The sequence below is a fragment of the Ambystoma mexicanum genome, chromosome 1p (genome assembly GCF_040938575.1).
Source record: "Ambystoma mexicanum isolate Mex_15411 chromosome 1p, UKY_AmexF1_1, whole genome shotgun sequence".
NCBI lineage: Eukaryota > Metazoa > Chordata > Amphibia > Caudata > Ambystomatidae > Ambystoma > Ambystoma mexicanum.
Window position 1 is genome coordinate 1332988598 of NC_090921.1, and position 18877 is coordinate 1333007474.

At 47.2% G+C, this 18877-nt stretch overlaps 1 long non-coding RNA gene across 2 annotated transcripts in view; it reads left to right on the forward strand.

Moving 5' to 3' along the window:
- The window catches only part of LOC138453748 (uncharacterized), a 160930-nt gene that overhangs the window by 12140 nt on the left and 129913 nt on the right, over nt 1-18877 (forward strand). For both annotated transcript variants that reach the window (XR_011260515.1, XR_011260514.1), the window contains exon 2: nt 1229-1395. This is a non-coding gene — a long non-coding RNA (uncharacterized lncRNA). The remainder of the gene's footprint in view (nt 1-1228; nt 1396-18877) is intronic.

An 18877-nucleotide genomic window follows, 5' to 3' on the forward strand; every position in this document is an offset into this window, starting at 1 on the left:
TTAGAAATACAATCTTAAATTCCAGCAGAGATCAAATTTGTGGTGGGGGTGAGATAAAGGCAGCTCTGCTCCCCAGCAGTTTATGATCCAAACCACTTACTCCGCAAAAAAACTGCCAGTAGCTGGCAATTAGCTCTTGAATCTCTGAGCTAATCTAAACACGGGACCCCTTCTTGACTTCGCTGCCAAGAACAGGCCCATGCCAAGGGTGCGGGCCAGGATTAATGAGTGGTTTCACTCTTATTGTGCAAAATGGGAGATATGCTTTTTATTGTATAACGTTGGCAATCTGGTCACACAATAAACAGGGGAGGGTTTTTGAAAAGGTGAACGTTGACTGCTTCTGGTCAACCAAAAACAATTTTGGTGGGGCGTACACAACCCAAGTTATTTAGGAAAACCTCATGGGCACTCCTGGTGTGGTTGAGAAATATGAGCATTTGAGAAAACATGTAACATATGATTCATATTCCGCCCACTCTGCGCCATATTTTTCCCGGATATAGTTTGGGAGTAAATGAGGGAAAACTGTAGCTCTGCAACGGAATAACCTACAAACTTCTAAATAGGGTCATTTGATTTGCAGTAAGATATAGTGCTCAGAAATGCCCTCATATGTGTACAAATATGAAGATTAAGGGCATCATGCAGTGAGATTTCCATGTGTAAAAACCAGACCCAGGCCCCTGTCAGAGTAAGATGACGAAGGGCTTTCCTCCCCTGGTTTCCGAAAACACTCCCACATTTGTGGACCTATCAGCCCACAGATGGGAGTGGACTTTTGAACAGGGCCGTATCCATTCTGTGAGAACTATGAAACATTAGTGATGTCACTTATCCTATAACTAGGTAACCCCTCCTCAAATCAGGACTCTTCCTACTAAATCCTGAGGTGAGCAGCTGGTGAAATATATCCAAATATATCAAAATGTTGGACTGAATGGTTGAATCTTTCTGTATTTCTATAATGTATTATAATAACTTTAAGCAGTGCCTTTAGTCCCGAAGACGGTCATAACATGTGCAATGGCACTGAATGGTTGGATGAACTTTCAGCCTTCCAATGACATTTTAGAGCATGAAAAAATCAAAATATGTTCTTGTCTGATAATTTTGAACACAACCTTGGACACTAATTGTTGTTGATCGACCATACTGCAACTCCAAAGGAGAGCTTAGCGTGAGCATACCCGGAATTAGATCAATTTCTGGCTCTTTCTTTTCTCAGAAATCTGGAACCATCCCAGCAGAGTGAGGCCTAAATCTTGCAGAGGAGCCTGGAGGTTTAGTAGCTGCCTTGGAACCCCTTGGAGGACAGAGGGAATCCTTGACTGACCCCTTGACCGTCCCAGCAGTGATGCTCTGATGCTCCCTGATTGCATCCAGCCATCTCCTGTAAGCATAAATATCCCAAGCCATAGATTGCATAAGCCCTATCCTCTTCAGCATTGCCATAGACATTGCCCCTTGAAAATATCCCCTATTTTATTTGTCTGTGCCTTTAAGTCATTCTGCTATTGAAGAATCCTTTGTTTGCCTGTGCATTTTAGTTGTTTTCCCCTTGAAGAATCCCCAGTTGCCTGTGTGGATCCTTAGTATATTATTCTCAGTAAATCAATTAATTTTCCCATTTATTTCACGGGTTTTGTATTGTGGGAATTCGAAACCCACCATCTCTTCCAAGTGCATTGCAAATTGTTATAGTCATAAAAGTGTTGCCCAAAAGAATCAATCCACGTGTGAGCTGAAAAATGAATGTGTCCCTGTGTTTAAATTGTGCACTGCTAAAATGCATTTTCACCTACAACTGTATTTTTCCCTTGCTCTGCCATCTGAACCCCAAACCGATTTTCCTTTTAGTGAGCTATTCCTATTGCCAGGAGCTTTCTCTGCCATCCTAACCCAAAAGCGATTTTCCTGTTGTGTTACCTCCTTTTCTCAGAGCCTACCTGTTATTTGCATTTGTCATTTTACCTAAAAAATGATTTTTCTATTGTGAACTACCCACGGCCCAGACTTGCCTGTCATTTGCAGCCTCAGTAAAAACGAATTCCATATGCATTTTCTTTTCCAATGCAATTGAGCTTAACATTCTAAAAAACATTTTTCCTATTCTGTTCCTCTTTCCCTATTGTTTTGGCATAACGAATTTCCATTTGCCTTCCCTTTCCACTGCCCATGTGTTGCGTATCCTAAAACCGATGTTCCTCTTGTGTGCCGGCTGGTGTTCTCTAAAGCCTTGTTTATCTTCGAAGTATAAGCGGTACAAATTCTCTTCTGCTCTGTCCCATAGCAGTGGCGCTAAATAATTCAAAACCCATTTTTTCATTCTGTGAAAACGAGTTGTCCCATTCTTTGCTTGCTCCCCTTATTGTTTCTGTAAGCACCACTCAAAATCCGATTTTTACCTTGTGTTCCCATTCCTTGCCACTGCCTTCCATCCAAAGCTGACAAGCCTAGAGGAGGTTTGGCGGTGGGGGACTGGGGGGCTGAGGGGCTGGGTGGGGGGTGAGGGTTGCTGGGACTCCAGAATAATTGTGTGTGTGCATGCACTTTCCTGTTTGTGGCATTCACTTTCTTGGTGTTTTGAACTGTTCTTTGATGGTAGTGGTGAAAGAAGTAAAACAAATCCTTATGCTATATATATTTGAATTGTTTCAGTGTGCTGTTTGACCAAAAAAGACACAGCATTCTGTGTTGCCATGCCTTGGTGGCTGTTGTAATTGTTTATTCTAATTTAACATTAAATCATAAATTAATAAAATATTCATTGATAACACACCAGCCTGGTTCCTAGTCCATTGTGACACGGGTTGCTTGTGGAGGTTGGATGTGAGACGGGTTTGAGGCCTTCTTAAGAAAGAATCTATGTTGTAGGAATAAAAAGAGTTTATATTGTGTGCCACATTCATTGTAGGGGATCCCTGAATTGCCTGTGCCGTATAATATATGGTGACAACTAGTGGGGACCATGGCACCCATGTTACCAAGGTTGGGGTGTGGGGTTACCCGCAGAGGGGGCAGAGTGTGTCACAGTGGTGGCGGTTTCGGGTCAAGCAGGGGCAGGTGGGGAGAAGTCGGTAGGTGGAGGGGCACCCACTCCAGCAACAATACCCTCCCCTCCAGTAGCAGGAGTCGGGAAAGCGGCGGGGTCACCATCTGCAGCACCAGTGCCCCCCTTAGCACCGTCATCGGGCAGCACCCCTAGCGATGCGAGGGATATATCCACCCCCATCTAGCCTGAGCAAGTTTTGCTCACTTGACACATCATCCCTGAAGTGATATGATATGATAGGTTATTTATAACGCGCTTAATACCCAGAGGTTTCTAAGCACGGACCCGGGGATCAAACTTGTGTTGCTCCGTGTCGTCTTGCTTCCAAGGAGAGCATGTTTCCCCTGAGCTATCCTCCCGAGACAAGAAGGAGAAGATTGGAAGGAAAGGTTTGTCAATATTTTTTCCTTGTTGGAGCATTCAGGGACAGATGAGGCTAGAGATAATAAGGTGGACGTTAAGAAGAAGAAGGCCTGGTGGAAAGAACAATAGTGATCTGGACAATAGGTTTTGCAATCTTTTCAGCAGTGATGGTAGAAAAGAATCCTGAGTTGCACCCCAAACTGTTCGCATACTCGCACTTGATTTTGTCCATGTATCGGGATATACATGGTGCGTGGCTGACGTATGATGAGAGATTTAGGGGTGCCAAGGCAAGTAGTGTTAACCTAGTGTAACGCTCACCTGATTCCCGTAGAGGCGCCGGTCTTGACTGGGCGTATACCGTATCTTCAAAGGTGATGTGTAACACACGGCTGGCTTTTTGGGCTGGACCTCTGTGCACTGTATGTCTGACTCAAAGGGTAAGATGTCTGCAGATAGAAAATATGGGATTAAGGAACTGGGTTATTGAATGTCTCTCTCTTCTTCCCTTTCTCTTCTCCTGTAGAACCCCAAAGGTTAACGCTCTCACCTTAGGTAAGTGAACGCCGTGCTCTCCATCTGCCTCGGGGCAGGGTGCTGTAACCAGTTTCTTCACTGGATAAGGGGAGCAGGCCTCTTGACTTCAGAGGACTGCTGTCCGTCGTTTACTGCACGAACGGTAAGTTTCGAGTAATTCTAATGTCTTTAAAGTCTTTAGTAATGATGTCTCTTGTTTTGCAGGGTTCCGGCGATGGCGGATGACGGGCTGAAGTGAGTTGAAGATGGAGCCCGTGTGATGAATAGAAGCGCCTGGAAGCACGTAAGTAAGCGCTTGTTGCCTGCTTCACGATGCGCTCTAACTGTCTTTTTATTTTGCAGGTACAAGTTCGGAGCGGCTGCAGGGTGACGGAATACCCACTGGGTTAGATGTGGAAAGGAGTAATGGCACGTGAGTATTAAAGTTCCCCAATGTCTTTAAACGCACCTTGTTTTGTCTTTCAGATGCGGGATGCAGCGCCGAAGGCCTCCGGAGCGTGCGAAGAGTTGGTAAGCTTTTGTCTTTCAGATGCCGGAATGCAGTGTGAAGACCTCCGGAGCGCACGAAGAGTAGGTAAGCCTTTGTCTTTCAGATGCCGGAATGCAGCGCGAGGCATTGGTGACAGCCGATGGACCAGGTAAGTGAAGAGCTGTCACTGAAGACCGTAATGCTAACCTGTTCTTTCTTGTCTTTATAGGTGTTGCTGAAGACTGGATTCAGGATGGTAAGCCTTTTTCCTTAGGCCCAGGATCAGATGCAGAAGACACGATGAGCGTTCTGCTGCAGAGGATGCAGAATAACGCAAAGCAAGATTCATCCATCGGGTGTGGTTTAAATAGCCTCCTGTAGTGCTTAGGTGTCTCCTTCCACAGCCACGCCTAGGTAAGAAAAGAGTTCCTGCTTTCCAGAAGAGTTCCAGTGTTCTGAATCTAGGGAGTGGCTCCTGCCCCACCCAACAGGAAAAGTAGTTCCAAACAGAAGAGGATCAGAGGCTCAACTGGCAGGCAAGTAAGCAGCATGGTCTGCTGCAGGTAAATCCACCCAAGCATTATGAGCCCGGCGCTTCCAGCGCTGCGACTGGGCATATTTATGAGCCTGGTGCCACTGGCGCCAGGACTGGGTCCAAAAGGTCCCAATTGGGACTGGTTGGCACTCGGAACCTGGGTTATGGATCTGCTTCCAAGGGAGTTGGGAAAACCCTGACCTTTTGGAAGCAGAGATCATGACAGTACCCCCCCTCAAGGCCCCTCCCAAACCGGGCTTCTCCGGGGGTTTTGGCTTGTCAGGAAATGTTCGGTGAAATCTTTTGATTAGGCGAGGAGCGTGGACATATTCAGCAGGTTCCCAGGATCTCTCTTGGGGGCCGTAGCCTTTCCAGTCAATTAGGTAAAATAGTTTAGATTTGGAGATCTTGGAGTCCAGAATGCTTTTGACTTCAAACTCGAGTTCTCCATCAACTAGGATAGATTTTGGAGATTTAGTTAGTCAGGTTTGAGGTTGCACGGGTTTTAATAGAGAGACGTGGAAGACCGGATGTATCTTCATGTGCGGGGGCAAGTCCAACTTGACCGCTACTGGGTTTACTATGGTAGTGATGGAATAGGGACCAAGGTATCTTGGGTTGAATGTGCGTGGCCCTTTTAGAGGTAGATATTTGGTGGATAACCAGACTTGATCCCCGACTTGATATTGAGGGGCTTCCTTCCGATGTTGATCTGCTCCTTTCTTGTATTGTTCTTTAGCCCTTTGAAGGTGAGAAACAGCTTCCTTAAAGGCTTGGGTGATTGTAGAATGCAGGTAGTCTACTGCTGGTGTTTCAAGATCTTGGAGGGGATCCAACTCCGAGGTTCGAGGGTGACTGCCGTACAAAAGAAAAAACGGGGTTTTCCCAGTTCCCGAATGGACAGAGTTATTGCAGGCATATTCGGCTATCCAAAGGATGTCTTTCCAAGTTTTTTCAGTTTGTTGCAGCTTGCAGCGTAAATACTGTTCCAGAGTTTGATTGGTCCTCTCGGTTTGTCCGTCGGTCTGAGGGTGGTAACTGGTCGATAGTCTCACATCAATTTGAGCCGACCGACAGCAACTTCGCCAAAAATGAGAAATAAATTGACTACCTCGATCCGAAATTAGAACCGAAGGAAAACCGTGCAGTCGGACGATGTTTTCGAGAAATTCTCGGGCCAGAGATGCTGCTGTTGGCAAGCCTTTGAGCGGAATGAAATGCGCCATCTTGGAGAATAAGTCCACGATTACTAGAATCGTATTGTATCCGGAGCATGGAGGTAGATCGGTGATGAAGTCCATAGAAAGCGTATGCCAAGGGCGAGGTGGGATGTCAATAGGGCGTAAGAGGCCTGCTGGTCTTTCCTTTTGACTCTTGTTTTGGGCGCATACTCCACAGTACATTATAAAGTCTCTGATATCTTTTTTCCAAGACGGCCACCAGAAGTAGCGCTTGATCTTTTCTGAGATCTTGGCCATACCGGGATGTCCTTCCATTAAAGAATCGTGATAACAAGAGATTACTTTTTTCTGTAAATCTGTGCTGGGTAGGTATAATCGTTCTTGGAAATACAATAAGTTGTCCTTTACTGCAAAGTCCTTTCCCTGCAGATGCCAATTCTGTATGTCTGCTGGAGTTACAAGTTGCCTGGCTTTATCCTTAACTTCCTCTATGGATTCTGTGGCGATTACACCCAGAATTCTTTGTTCGGGAATGATTGGTACAGGTTTAGGGTTGATCAAGTGTTCTTCCACTCCCATCCGAGAAAGGGCATCAGCTTTACCGTTCTTTGTACCAGGTCGATAGGTAATTATGAAGTCAAACTCGGCAAAGAATAATGCCCAACGGAGTTGTCTAGAGGATTGGGCTTTTGCGGTTTTCAAATATTGCAGGTTTCGGTGATCCGTAATCACAGTAACGGTGTGTCGGGCCCCCAGTAGATAATGCCGACAAGCCTTAAAGGCAGACTTGATAGCCAGAAGTTCCTTGTCAGTAATCGTGTAATTGATTTCAGGAGGCGAGAATTTGCGGGACCAAAATGCCATGGGATGCAACTGATTGGTTACCGGGTCCTTTTGTGAGAGAACTGTTTCTCTAACCAAGGTATTCCTAGAATAATCTGAAACTGAGGGGGCTTGATCACATCGAACACGATCTTCTCATGGTGTCCATCTTGACTTACTAGCGTCACCTCTTGAGTGGTATGCGTTACTGGCCCGGAGGCTATCTCCGTACCATCCACTGTAGTAATGACGTCCTTTACAGCCTTGGGACAAAGAGTTAGATTCATCCTCAAAACCATTTCATGATCCACATAATTGCCGATGGCACCGCTGTCGACGTAAGCTTCAATTGCATGTAATCGATCCGGATTATCAGGGCTAATGAGGACCATAGGTATCACGAAATGCGAGGTCACGGAACTGGTTTTCACGCTCGGCAAGAGGACCTCTATTCTTGTCGGGCGAGGTCGTTTCCCTGCTCAGGGTTTGTAACTTTGGTAACTGCAGCTCCTACTGCCTTCTTGGCAGGTTTCACCGGACAGTCTCGAAGAAAGTGCCCTGAGTTTCCGCAATAGAGGCATAATTGCAACTGTTTTCTCCTTTCCCGCTCCTTTTGTGTTAGAGCACCTTTCAGACCCCCTATTTGCATGGGTTCCCCGGAGTCTACTCCTTTGGAAGGAGTTGGCGGTTTGGAAAATACTCGAGCATTAAACTTGGAACGATCGGCCTTCCTGTTCTGCAGTCTGTGATCTATTTGAACGACTAAGTCTATATAGTCCGAACAATCTTGTGGGGGATTCACTACTTGGGCTAACACATCTTTGAGCTCTCCACGTAGACCTCTATAAAACAGCGTAATCCTTTTGTCCTCAGGCCATTGAGTTTCCACTATCAGTCTGTTGAAAGACGCAATATAAGCCAAAAGGTCTTGATTACCTTGTCGCAACGAAAGAAGCTCATTGTCCAAGGCCTGCCTCTGTGAATGTCTTGCGAACAGTTTTTCCATACTGAGCTGAAAAGCTTGAAAATCATGGAGGACCGGATCATCTTGATTTACTAGAGGGATCGACCAGTCTGCCGCATTGCCACTAAGGTACGAAAGCACGAAAGCTACTTTAGCTTGATCAGTTGGAAAGGCTGCTGGCCGGCATAAGAAATGCAACCGGCACTGATTGATAAATACTGCAAACCTCTTTGGGTCACCAGAAAATTGTTCGGGCGGAGCCAGAGGTACATTCCCAGGTAGGTTGATCTGCACTGGATTCATAGAGGATGTAGAAGGAAGATTTCCCCCAGATGCGGGTAACGGGGTCTGTCCGGCTTGTGACTGTAGCAATTGTCTAGCGAGATCATCTGATCGCTCCTTGGAAATAATCAGTTCCCTTCTTAGAGCGTTCGTTTCCTGACGGGCTGCATGCACTTCTGCCCTTAGTTCCCCAAGTAACTGGGCTAGCTGGTCGGTATCCGAGGTTTCCATAGCGCCTGGACGGGAGTTTTGTGGTAGGCTTTGCGTTCTGTAACGCTCACCTGATTCCCGTAGAGGCGCCGGTCTTGACTGGGCGTATACCGTATCTTCAAAGGTGATGTGTAACACACGGCTGGCTCTTTGGGCTGGACCTCTGTGCACTGTATGTCTGACTCAAAGGGTAAGATGTCTGCAGATAGAAAATATGGGATTAAGGAACTGGGTTATTGAATGTCTCTCTCTTCTTCCCTTTCTCTTCTCCTGTAGAACCCCAAAGGTTAACGCTCTCACCTTAGGTAAGTGAACGCCGTGCTCTCCATCTGCCTCGGGGCAGGGTGCTTTAACCAGTTTCTTCACTGGATAAGGGGAGCAGGCCTCTTGACTTCAGAGGACTGCTGTCCGTCGTTTACTGCACGAACGGTAAGTTTCGAGTAATTCTAATGTCTTTAAAGTCTTTAGTAATGATGTCTCTTGTTTTGCAGGGTTCCGGCGATGGCGGATGACGGGCTGAAGTGAGTTGAAGATGGAGCCCGTGTGATGAATAGAAGCGCCTGGAAGCACGTAAGTAAGCGCTTGTTGCCTGCTTCACGATGCGCTCTAACTGTCTTTTTATTTTGCAGGTACAAGTTCGGAGCGGCTGCAGGGTGACGGAATACCCACTGGGTTAGATGTGGAAAGGAGTAATGGCACGTGAGTATTAAAGTTCCCCAATGTCTTTAAACGCACCTTGTTTTGTCTTTCAGATGCGGGATGCAGCGCCGAAGGCCTCCGGAGCGTGCGAAGAGTTGGTAAGCTTTTGTCTTTCAGATGCCGGAATGCAGTGTGAAGACCTCCGGAGCGCACGAAGAGTAGGTAAGCCTTTGTCTTTCAGATGCCGGAATGCAGCGCAAGGCGTTGGTGACAGCCGATGGACCAGGTAAGTGAAGAGCTGTCACTGAAGACCGTAATGCTAACCTGTTCTTTCTTGTCTTTATAGGTGTTGCTGAAGACTGGATTCAGGATGGTAAGCCTTTTTCCTTAGGCCCAGGATCAGATGCAGAAGACACGATGAGCGTTCTGCTGCAGAGGATGCAGAATAACGCAAAGCAAGATTCATCCATCGGGTGTGGTTTAAATAGCCTCCTGTAGTGCTTAAGTGTCTCCTTCCACAGCCACGCCTAGGTAAGAAAAGAGTTCCTGCTTTCCAGAAGAGTTCCAGTGTTCTGAATCTAGGGAGTGGCTCCTGCCCCACCCAACAGGAAAAGTAGTTCCAAACAGAAGAGGATCAGAGGCTCAACTGGCAGGCAAGTAAGCAGCATGGTCTGCTGCAGGTAAATCCACCCAAGCATTATGAGCCCGGCGCTTCCAGCGCTGGGACTGGGCATATTTATGAGCCTGGTGCCACTGGCGCCAGGACTGGGTCCAAAAGGTCCCAATTGGGACTGGTTGGCACTCGGAACCTGGGTTATGGATCTGCTTCCAAGGGAGTTGGGAAAACTCTGACCTTTTGGAAGCAGAGATCATGACACCTAGATTGGGGGGCTAAGGCAATTTATTGGTGGGTCAGCTGCACAATGGTGACGCCAAACACCCCGAGGATCTGGGGTCAGTGTTTTTCAAAATGTGGGCAGCCCTTTCGAGCAGATTCATGTGCAGCTGAGAAAAAGGGGACGTGTTGGGCCTTCAACAGGAAAGCCTGTATTAGGGCTACCTGCAAATTTAAGCATGCATGCATATTCTGTGGGGTTAACGGGAACCCGCAGCTGCAGTGCATCAAGAGGACAAAAGAGAAGGAGCTAGGATTTTAGCAAATGGTTTCTCAGCTGGTTTTCATTTTCCGGCTTAAGATTTAGCCATTCCGGATATTCTGAGAAATCGTGTTTCAGCCATCAGGCAACTGGATGAGGTTAAGGAAAAGGTGGGGAAGAAAAAGGCATATTGGAGGGTGACAGGCCCCTTCATTCACCCACCATATACCACGTTCATATGCTCCCCTCTTGGCCTGGTTCCGAAGAAACAAAAGGGGAAATTTACGTTGATACATAACCTATCAAATGGAGCTTCAGTAAATGGTGCAATCAGTGAGCACGCTTGTTCTGTGCGGTATGTACCATTTGATGGGGCACTGGAGCAACTGGGAAAGGGTGTGTTGTTATCCAAGGCAGATATTGAGGCCACTTCCGGCTTCTACCTGTTCCCCGGGGTGACTACCACATGTTAGGCTTTCAGTTGGAAGGGCTTTACTGTTATGATAAGTGTATGCCTATTGGATGCTGTGTGTTTTGCTGTTATCTTGAGAAGTTCAGTACTTTCTTGGAGTGGACTACGGTGAAGGCATGCAAGTGTGCCAGGGTGTTATACTTCCTGGATGATTTTTTGTTTCTTTGACAGCTAAGCACAAAGAAACGTGAGATGGCGTTAAGGGCCTTTCCGATAGTGACAGACATGCTTGGTGTTCCGTTGACCATGGACAAGACTGATGGTCTGGTCACCACGTTGACCTTTTTGGGCATGGAGACCAATTCTCTCCAAGGGGAATGCAGGTTGCCAATGGGGAAGGTGCAGGAGTTCAAGGACTCAATAACTTTGTGCTAAAATGTAAACAAAATTATGTTGGGCAGCTACAGAGGTTGTTAGGCCAATTGAACTTCGCCCTCTGGGTAATTCCTATGGGTACTCTCAACTCCAGGTCAATTGCAGGGGCCATGAGAGGTTTGAAGAAGAAACACCACCACACAAGGCTCTCTCCAGAGCTCAAAGGGGACCTCAGCACATGGGATGCATTCCTGTCAGATTTCAATGGAGTGATGGTTTGGCCCACAGGAGAGTCCTCGAGTGTGCAGTTGGGGCTCCATGCAGCGGGCAGCAGGAGTATTGGGGCCATTCTGCGCAACAGGTGGTGCAGGGCTGGGGGGATGGTTCGAATGTGAGTTGGTGCACAATGTGACATTCCTTGAACTCTACCCGATAGTGGTGGCCCTCATGGTCTGGGAGGCACAGCTGTGGGGAAAAAGGGTGATCTTCTGGCCTGAGAGTATGTCTGTGGTACATGCCATCACCAGTCAGAGGGCAGCCTGTCCATGGTATTACAGTTGTTGAAATTACTAGTGTTGTTGTGTCTGAAATCTAACATTCACTTTCATGTGAGACATGTGCCAAGTGTGCATAATAATGCGGCTGATGCTTTAGCTTGTTTTAAGATGCAGGAGTTTCGTCAGTGGCTCCCTGGATAAAGTAGATGATGACCGCATTCCCGGGCCCGGGCATTCTGTGGAGGCTTGTTGCCCAGACCTAGCCACGATCATTGGGAACGTCCTGGATCCAAAACGTCCTGGCTCCAAAATCTAAGAGCGCTTCTGAACACGCTTTCCAGCAGTTCAGCGGGATCTGCGGTGAACAAGGATCCTTACCTATTTTTCATACGGACTCACTCATCTGTCAGTTGGGGCATCTGCATGGGGCATCCAGGAGCCTGGCCTGTAGACATGTGGCCGCAGTACCGTTTATCGCAGGGTTCAAAAGGGTGGCAAGGGGATCATCGGGCTTTGTAGTGCGGAAAGCCATGTCAGGGTGGCGAAGGATACAAGGGTCCCGGAAGGACAGTAGGAGCCCGTTGGAACCAGCTAAATTGGGGCTTATTGTGCAGAGTTTGGGGGTAGTTTTCAGGGATGGCTAAGAGGTTACGCTGTTCAAGGAGGCATTTGTAACGGTTTTCTTTGAGGCATTGCGGATTCGTGAGCTAGTAGGGTCTTCCACAGCTGCAATGAAGGGGGATTGTCACAAGCAGATGTGTCAGTCAGTGACGGGTTTATCAATTCAGCTGCAGATTAAGTGCTCAAAAACAGATCAAGAGGGATGGGGTGCAAGAAAAGTACTGCCTGCACAGGAAGATGTGAGTATCTGCCTGGTACGAGCACTATCCAACCTCCTGGCGTGTCAGAGGAGACGTGCGGTACGTTGTTTAGGCATCAGGATGGGTCTAGTTGGTCTCGCTTCCAGGTTAGGAAAATCTTTGAGAGGACATTGGCAGCAGCAGGTTTAAATGGTCTGGGATTCGCCCACACTTCTTTAGTAAAGGGACAGAAACGACCTCAGTAAGCATGGGCTTGTGCAGAGAAGTAAATATGAGATTGGGGTGATGGAAATCGAATGCCGTCAAAGGTTACATACGTCCTAATTTGGCATGTGGAAGGGGCAAGGCTGTGGTGGGGGACCCGCCTGGGGAGGGTCATCATGTGGGGGGAATTTTGCTTCAAAAAGGGGTACACCAATGTTATGTTGTCTCACATGCGTTTCTTTGTTTCACTATAGTGATGGAGGCAAGGAGAGTTGTATGGGTCGTTGACCACTCGTTTATCACAAGAATGGTTTGGAGGGTCCAATCTCTCCAGGCTCGCTCAGTGAACACTGGAGTCTCCACCTTTGTCATCACAAGGGGGTCTGCGGTTGCAATAGGCTCGCAAGGTGATGCTAAGAAGAGTCAGCGGTGGCATCTGCCGGAACCGGACACAGTGATTATTCACACTGGGGGCAATGACTTGGTCCCCTTAGGGTGGAAAGAACTAAGGGAGGGGTTGGTCTCCCTCTTCTCTTGGGTGGTCAGATACTGCTCCGGGCGATTGTAGCATGGTCACAAATCATCCCACAATCTACGTGGGGACCGGACAAGGAAACTCGCCCTTTGAACATTTTGGCAAGGAAACTGAAGAATGAACTGGCTCGGTTGGCATCCTGCCACGGGTGTCTTAGAATTATTGCCAATGGACTCATAAGGGGCATGCTGTATTTTCACCACGATGGCGTGCATCTATCTGAGAGGGGAATGGAACTCTTGTGGGAAACCTTTGCAGCTTTTATGAACTTGGATTTTGTTGGGGGGAGGGCCCTGGACTGGTAGGTCCTGGTCCCTGTGGCAGGTGGTGGTCGTCCAGGTGGACAGCGATTTGCACCTTTGGAGGGCCCAGTGCCCAGGAAGGCAGGAGGCCTCTCACTGGGGAGTTTTGGACTAGTAGTGGTCTTGGAGCTGGAATCAGGAGACAGTCGGTACACATAAAGTTATGGAGCCTCCTGGTATCGCCCACAAAATTGGGCATGGCAGGAAGGACTGGGGGGTGGGGCGGGCCCATGTGGGTCAGAAGTGCCACTCGATGCCGGGAGACGGATTTCATTCATCCCAATGTTGGAATGTTGTGTTGTTGATTCTAAATTCTTAAGAAAATGATGAAGTGATTAATTGAATAACGTTTTTGCGGGTCACATTTGTGGGTTTGCGTTTGCCGTAAATACATGTCCTTTTTGATTCCAAAACCGTCTCTGGGGAATTCCTCTGCTCTTGCGCCCTGCCCCCTGCCCAGCCCAGCAGTCCACCACTGTAGAACCTGGTTCCTAACTGCCTTTTCCCTTGGACATACAGGGCACAATTGCGAATGTGTCTACTCCAATGTATGCTGGATAGGTCCGGAAGCCCATCCCAATTCTGCCTGTCCTTGCTCTACAAGCACCAATGCTGCATTCATTGCCATGTGCATAACAGAGCCAATCACACAAACCCAACTAGGCTACACATTTGGGGAGATTTGGTGTTTCACCACACAGGACTCTTCTAGAGATTCACCCCAATAATCAGAGCTTCTCTCCCACTGGTCCCTTGAAAAGGAACCCCTGGTCTTCATCGGCTGACTGAGCACGATAACCCATGCCTTGAATCATTTACACATTTTAAACATTCTTGACACCAAAACATTTTACTTTAATTGCATGCAGATCTGTGAACAAAGATAAAACTAGGACCTGGGATTGCTGGCCATTCAGCGCCCCCCACCCCCTAACCCCCCACTCACTGCCGGTGGAGTGATGCAAGTGGGGAAGGGTGGCTTCTGAATCCTGAGGGGCAATAGATCTATTTTGGACAGGTGACTAACCTTTAATCCCTCCAGTCTTCAGGATCCTTCTTGCCATTTCAGTTGGAAGCTTCTGGCTGCGCTGTTTCACTAGGGGAACTGTTTGCATATCAGAAGATCATAAACTGCTACAACAATGAGCCTTTTGTCCATCAGTTTATTTCCTTCCTGGTCAGAGATAAGAACCTCTCTCTCATGGCACAACATTCAAATAGAGGTTTTCAGCCAGCGTTAACCCTGTAGGTATAGGTGCTGGCTCAACCCTCACACATCATGCACGCGCAGACATACACGCAGGTAGGCATATGTAAACAAATACAGTACTGAACTTATTTACTGCCTACAAATGTCCCGTCTACAAATGGTGGGAATGTCAACGTTACCATTTAACCAATTATAAAATTCCAAACATAAAGTAAAACAAACAATGTTGGCACATTATCTCTCCTGTTTGTAATATGTTTTAGTATTTCGATTGTATATTGCTGTTGTATGTGAGCTTGTTTGTAGATGGCGTTTTAACGTTAGTTATTCTTTTGGTGTGAAATGTAGTGTGTAGGTCTAAGTCGTGTTTGTGTTTTTATGAGATAGTACACAGATCTAAAAGCGGGAAGTGGGGGCTGGGGGTCAGGGGGTGTGGATTAAATAGTGAAACGTAGAATGAGTGCAGCAGCGACAGCGACAAGGTGGGGCTGGCCTTGTATTTGGAGATATATATTGTCATTGTTTGCTCCCCCCAGCAATGTCACCATCAAACTGAGGGAGCATTATTTGTGTGGGGGGAATGAGCGAGAGGTGGACAGGCTCGGTGAGGGTCGCAGGTAGTCTGACGGACCACATAAGGCAGCCAGAGAGCCAGGCTGCAGGGTCTACAGCATTTGTTATTTTCTACAGCGGAAGGAAGGACATTTTGAGAGACAAAACGGAGTATATTCTCAGCAAAAATAAGCTATTCAAAAACAAATCTATGTAGTTGTGCTAACATTGGAAACTGACTCCTTTTAAAATGATTTTTGCTATGTTCATTTTTAATGATCTCAGCCAGTATGAATTTTAGTCATAATCAAAACGTTATACTTGTCACTCCATTTGTAACACTATCTCTGGTCGATTATCCCCGCGCCAGCCTCATGCTCAAAGAAAGTGCTAATGTATTCTAAGTAATCAAGGCTGTTAGATTCAACTATTTTCCACACATATGGGCTACAGAAACCCCAGTTGTGTAGGTCTGGTGTGTTTTGGGCTACTCTTGGGCTTCTTTTCACCTTGCGTCCATTTGTAGAGCAAAGATCATTAATTACATTTGATCAGGTTACATTGAAGACAAGGGGGGAGAGGATGCCAAGAAGGAAAAGCCTATGGATGGGCACCTATGGGCCTCATTATGACATCGGCGGTAGCTGCCACCGGTGTCCTTTTTTTCCCGGCGTCCACGAATGGGCAATTACCGGGTCATTACGACCCTGCTAGACCCGTCATTGCCCATTTGCGGCGCCAGAAAAAAGATGCTCCCCATTCCCATTCGGCCCCATAGGACTGAATAGAAATGGGGAGGTCGGATGCACCGGCACCGTTTGTAACGGTGCTGGTGCATCCGACATGCTGTACTTGCGGGTGCCTTGCTCATCTCATAGGAACAGCACTTTTTGGGCAGCTTATAACTTCGCTCCCCCTGGACAAATCCTTACCAAACATTGCATAAAAAGTATATGACCTGCTCTGAATCTGTTTGGCAAGTTTGGTGAGTTTTCATTAAGGGGGGGCAAAGTTATACGGGGGGTCCCAAAATGTTTATTTTTTCCATAGACATAATGGAAAAGAAATTTGCTCACGCCTACAGCCCAAACCGTTAGATGGATTTTCACCAAATGTGTGGCAGGAGCGGTGGCTTGCTATGCGTTCAGTAGTTTTATTTAAAACAGGCAAAATGTAAGTGTCAAAAAATTAGTGATATCTGGCTTGCGGACCCACTTCCCTGTTCGCGCCGCAAACAGGACCCCATTTGGCCTGGAGGGCCATGTGATGTTTACAGACAGACAACATGCCCGCTGATTGGCTGGCGGAGAGCGTGATGTGCGTCAAATTTTCCCGAAATGTTGCCATGTTGGATTTCCAGATATCCGCGGATAGCGCGGTGGGGGATGGGCCTGGGAAACATGTTTTGGGGTATTTGGTGTTTGAAGGAGGGGTGGGACGGGTGGGGGAGTGAACAATGGTTATTATGATGTATTTGTTTAGGTGGAAGAAGACCATTTGGGGCGCAGCAGTCCGCGGACACAGAGGTGGACCGCATACAGGACTACCGGGTGGATTGTGTGGTAAATGCAGGGAGGCTTCATTAGGGTAGGTGAGTGGAATGTAGGTGATATGATGATGTTTTCATAGGTTACAGATAGGCTCTGCACAGAAGAATCTATGCAGTAGCACAACTACTGCAGTGTCATATGACCATACCAGCAATAATTTATCCAGAAGCCTGGGTTATGTGTGTGGGTTGTGGCTACTGGTTAGATTCTTGCGTGCATGGGCGTATTATGCTGTGGGGGTTGTGTGCAGTCCCTAGACTCTTGGGTGCATGGCCGGAGGCTGTAGGCCATGCACCCAAGAGTCTAGGGACTGCCCACAACCCCCACAGCATCATACGCCCATGCACCCAAGATTCTGGCCACTGGCTATAAGCATTGTAATAATATGTGTACAGCAATGGAATTTAGCTATTGGAAAGAAGTATTGCAATAATATGTATATAGTGATTATACATACTGTGTAGGCAGTGTACACTTTTTGGAACACAGTGAGACAATACAGTTGAAGTGGAACTGGTACTTTTTTTCGTATATTACACATTGAGGTGCAGGGATATTTGTAGAGTGGATGGATTGGTTTGGTGCATCGGATAATTGATCGTACGTTTTTTGGGCAAATTGTTTTGAATGTTGAAATGCGGTTTCTTGTGACATAATGGTGTTGACTGTAAATGTAATATCCTCGACCACTGCTATGTATGGAAATTGGGTTTTTATGCTCGTGTGTGTATGCGTTTTCATTTAAATATGGTTCTGAAAAGACCCAGAGGGGCGCTACATCCTACTGAAAGGCCTTCTAGTCGAATTACCAATCACTCTAGTAGCAATCTATTGCCCGAACATCGCACAAGCCTCCTTCCTCCGCAATCTCTTACCGATAATTACCACTTTTGCTGAGGGTCATCTAATTACGGGAGGAGATTTCAACCTGACCCCAGACCTGAACCTGGACAAGACTCTCCCCCCAACAAAGGAGGACTTCACCAAGGCTCTCGCTATGGCAGAATTTCTGAGGGAGACTGAAACTATAGATGTATGGAGGTTATCGAACTCAAGTGCGAAAGACTACACACACTTCTCACACGCTCACCTTGGGCACTCGAGGATTGATTTACTGCTGCTTTCCAGCGTCCTCATTCCCTGCGTAGAAAGTATCCAAATAGGACACAGAGCACTATCAGACCATGCTCCGGTCACAATGAAGCTAAGTGTGAAGGGCCTACCAGAACCGACTCAACTCTACTGGAGACTACAAGATCAACTCCTATCAGACCTGGCCATTAGAACCGAAATAGCAGAATCCCTCAAGAATTACTTCAAAGAGAATACTACCGTAGAGACTCCGCTGCCGGTCATCTGGGATGCAATGAAACCGGTCATCCGTGGAGTCGTGGGGGACTGTACGGTGCGGCTCAGACAGCTGAACAAATTACAACAAGACAAACTTGAGGCGCAGATTACCGAGGCAGAAAATAACCTCAAGAGAGGGCACACGAAGAAGGCCAGCCGCGAACTCAAGAAAGCGAAGAGAACCCTGGAAATGCAGCTAGCGGACAGAGCAGCTAGAGCGTTAACCTACACAAAACAATTCTACTACGTAAACAGCAAGAAAGCAAACAGGCTACTAGCCACAAACTCAAGAAGCTGCAGTCGAGAAACTACATCCAATCCCTAACTGACAACCAAGGTAACTCTCACTTCACTAACAGGGACAAATTGGAAATCATGACAGAACACCACAGGAGCATCATGTCAGGGCCTCCCACTGCAAAATCTGCACAGCTCCGATACTTATCGGGGGTCCAACCAGCCCCTCCACACCCTCTAATGGAAGCCCTAGAAGACCCATTCTCTACTGAAGAAGTGAGTGACACCATCCGAACATTGAAAAACACAACCCCAGGCCCAGATGGGCTATCGGCACAATTTTACAAGAAATTCGCCTACATCCTAGCCCCCCACCTGGCTTCTCTGTTTAAATCGTTCCTCCTGTCGGGAACCACCACGCCTTCCATGGAGGAATCACTAACAATCCTCATCCTGAAACCTGGAAGGTACAGACACCAATGCGCCTCATACAGGCCTATCACCCTATTAAATAACGACACCAAAATATTCACAAAAATCTTAGCGAACAGACTTGCACGCCTTCTCCCAGAGATCATCCACCCGGACCAAACCGGATTCATGCCGGGCCGTAACGCCCACGACAATATCAGAAGAACCATAAATATTATTGATTCGGCCAACAAGACGAGCCTTCAA